Source organism: Carlito syrichta, unplaced genomic scaffold (assembly GCF_000164805.1).
Source record: "Carlito syrichta isolate Samal-C Ts95f unplaced genomic scaffold, Tarsius_syrichta-2.0.1 Scaffold126477, whole genome shotgun sequence".
Lineage (NCBI taxonomy): Eukaryota > Metazoa > Chordata > Mammalia > Primates > Tarsiidae > Carlito > Carlito syrichta.
In genome coordinates this window covers 1-3,391 of record NW_007070573.1, presented here as the reverse complement: position 1 = coordinate 3,391, position 3,391 = coordinate 1, and the positions used below count along the sequence as shown (strand labels likewise).

General features: G+C 53.1%; 1 pseudogene; it reads right to left on the bottom strand.

Annotated features, from left to right (window-relative positions):
• The window catches only part of LOC110594698, an 11,198-nt pseudogene extending 11,031 nt beyond the window's left edge, over window positions 1-167 (bottom strand).
• Between the last annotated feature and the right edge of the window lie 3,224 nt (window positions 168-3,391).

Sequence of the window (3,391 nt, the reverse complement as noted above, 5' to 3'; positions counted from 1 at the left end):
CACCGGAGTCCCAGCAAAGGCTCTGGGCCGGGACTCCCAAGATGAGGTGGTGAGGGAGCCTGGCAGTCGCCCTCACTCCAAGAAGACCACTTGATGGACATACCTGCAGCCAATGAGCTCTGCAGTCCCGGCAGCAATAGGAGTGGCCTACAGGCCTGGGGCACCATGATGACAGCTCAGCTTCTGCCTGTTGATGTCCGCTGCTGCAGACAAAGTTCTCCACCTCAGAGGAAGGGAGTAGGGGAGGGAAGGTGGAGTCTGCAGGGAGCCTCCAGGAGGCCAGGCCCAAAGGAGCACACTTGGCCGGCTGTGGAGGCCAGGTCTTTAGGGAGCCTTAGGGGCCAGGCTGCTGACTGCAAGGAAGCTGGCTTCTCAGGCCGGCCAGATCCTCACTCCAAGCACCAAGCAGAGGCACCTCTGGGACTGAGCAGAGTTTGACTTGTGCTGTGGCATAAGCACCATGACCATGGCTCCGTCTGGCAGCCACACACCCTCTGGGTCCAGGCCACATGCTGGGCGACCATCATCCACGTTGCCTGGGGACCAAGGGACTCCTAGGATGTGTGACTTGACACTAATTCGAGACCATCCTGGGAACACTGAGTGCAATGTCCTTGAGCCACTGGTGGGCCCTGGGGTGAGTATCCTTCATGGCACTGTCCCTTCCAGCACTGACTGAGGTTCAGCTCCCAAGGGAGGGTGGAGCCTTCATACCAGCCATGGCACTGCCCAGGGACCCCTCCTAAAGCAGCCCCAAGTCCCACTGTGCCTGGGGCCACAGAACGAAGTGTGTGAGGGGGCAGAGGGAGCGGGACCCTCTCTGGGACTGCAGCAGCTCCATGTGTTCCTGTGCACTTCTGCACAGGGCGCCTGGCCTCCGAGTCCACCCTTCACGATCACATCTGCTCAAGTCTGTGTCCCTGATCTTGGCCAGGGCAGCCGTGAAGGGGTTCGGGGACTGGAGAGGGAGGTTGATGCCTCAACTTACCCTCCACCAAGCATGAAGCCTGGTTGGTCTGAGGGGGAATCCTCCTCTCTGGGCTCCGGCTCAGTGGTCAGTCCTTCTGGAGGCAATGCTCATGGCCGGGGGTGGGTGCAGCCTTCTGGGTGACCCCACCTGGGCACTTCGTATGAGAGAGGGCCAGCAGGAGTGGGCAGGCCCCAGGCACTCTTGCAGTTGTGACCCTGTGCCTCCACATGCAAATCCTGGTGTTGGGTCACTGAGAGGCTTCACTCCTTGGCTCTGTGCTGAGGCTGGGCCTGGCCACATGGAGGGCAGGCATGGGGACACCTGCTCTCTTGGATACTCCTGTTCCCTCTTCAGGAGTTGAGCAGGCTCCTCGCATGGGAACTGAATGAGCCTTGGCTCTTTAGCTAGGAGGGGGTGAAGGGGGAGGGCACCTTCCCTACCACACTCACATAATACACACAGCACACTCACATACATATAGACGCAACACTCACAAACACGTCAGTCACATATGTCACACACAAATATACAAGTCACACACACAGTACACACAGCACACTCCCATACATATAGACACACCACTGACAAACACGTCAATCACACACATCACACACAAATATAAATGTCATGCACAATACACACAGCACACTCACACACAGAGACACATCACTCATTAACATGTCAGTCACACACATCACACACAAACATATACATCACACACACAATACATGCACCACACTTACACCCATAGACAGGCCACACTCACACACACCACAATGACAGACAATACACATACCACACTAATACATGCCAGTCACAATACACACGTCACACACACAGTTCACATGCCACACTCACACCCAGACATACCATACTCACAAACACACACCACAGTCATATATAATGTACATGCCACACTCATATTTGCAGACACACCACGCACAGGTCACACATCCATACACGTGCTACACTCACACCGACAATACATACCACACACACTCTACGCCACACTGAGACACATGCATACACATGCCACATTCACACACATAGTACCTGTCCCACTCACACACATGCTACACTCACACACTGAATGCACACACCACACACACCCATGCACATGCCAGTCACGGGTTCCCCGCCCTCAGGGAAGGTCCCAGGTACAGGATTCGACAAACACCAGGACCCCTCCACCTGCCCCCCCAACTCCTGAGTGAAGGCACCCGCTCTGCGGGATGCGGAGGCCTCTCAGGGGAAGGGAGGCCTTGGGCCAGGACGCAGGCCCCGCCCCGCAGGGCCTCTGCGTGCCACCCTACCCGCGGGCTTGGGGACAGAGCGCCCCCGCGAGGCGCCCCGGGTGTCTGCCGGCTGTGCCCCGGCAGGAAGGCCACTGTGTTTTCTCCTCGCCATCTCCACATTGTCGCCCAGTGGCCCCGCGTGTGCCGTCGTGGGGAGAAACCAGTCATGCAGGCACTGTCGGCGACTTGACGAGGCTGTGCCCCACACGCCAGGCTGCTGCGAATCTCGGCTTGGGATCTTGGCAGGCTGCGGTGGATCCCACGCTTGGGATCTCGGCGCTGTCTGCGGAATTCCCGCGTGTCTCGCTGGCCGTGACCCACGGCAGGCTCCCGTTCAACTGGGCAGTTGTGGGCGAGCCTGTTCCCCCACCTCGAATCACCAGGGCGACGCCTAGTCCTCCTTTTCCTGGTAGAGGACACTCAACCTCCTAATTCCTGCAAGAACTCTGCTGGGCTTTTGATATGCATTAAATGTGCGGGCTAATGTGGGTGAGGGCCGACCTTCTGGTGATACTGAATTGTCTCATCCACTGGCAGCTCCCCCTTTATGCAGCCTTATTTTATGCCCTTCTGTAATGTTTCTTAATTTTGTCCTAGAAGGTTGCTACACTTATTGTCGTATTTTACCATTTGGTTGTTGTTAAAATACTTTGTTATTACTAGGAATGTTAATGACCTTTTGTGGGTTGGTCTTGTAGACTGTTATTTGTTTCAATAACTTAAGAATTCTCCTGGATTTTCTAAGTATGACGAGTTGATAATATTTTTTCAATGAATATGCCTTTTTTTCCTTTGATATTGTATTCACTGGCACATCCAGTAAATAATTTTGCATAGTAGTGGGATCCCTGTTTTGCATTGCCTTTAATGGGGATGATTAAAAAATATCTCAATGCCTAAAATTTGTGCTGCAAAGATCTCGTCAGGTACACTTTATTTAGGAAGAGAAATTTTCTTCTACTCCTACTTGGTATAACATGACAAATAAATGCTGAATACAAATTGAATTCTTTTCTCTGCATCTGTTAACACAGTAAATATTGATATTGGACCATTCTTGCATTCCTGAAGCTATCTTACTTGGTTAGAACATATAATTTTTTTTTTTTTTTTTTTGAGTTAGAAT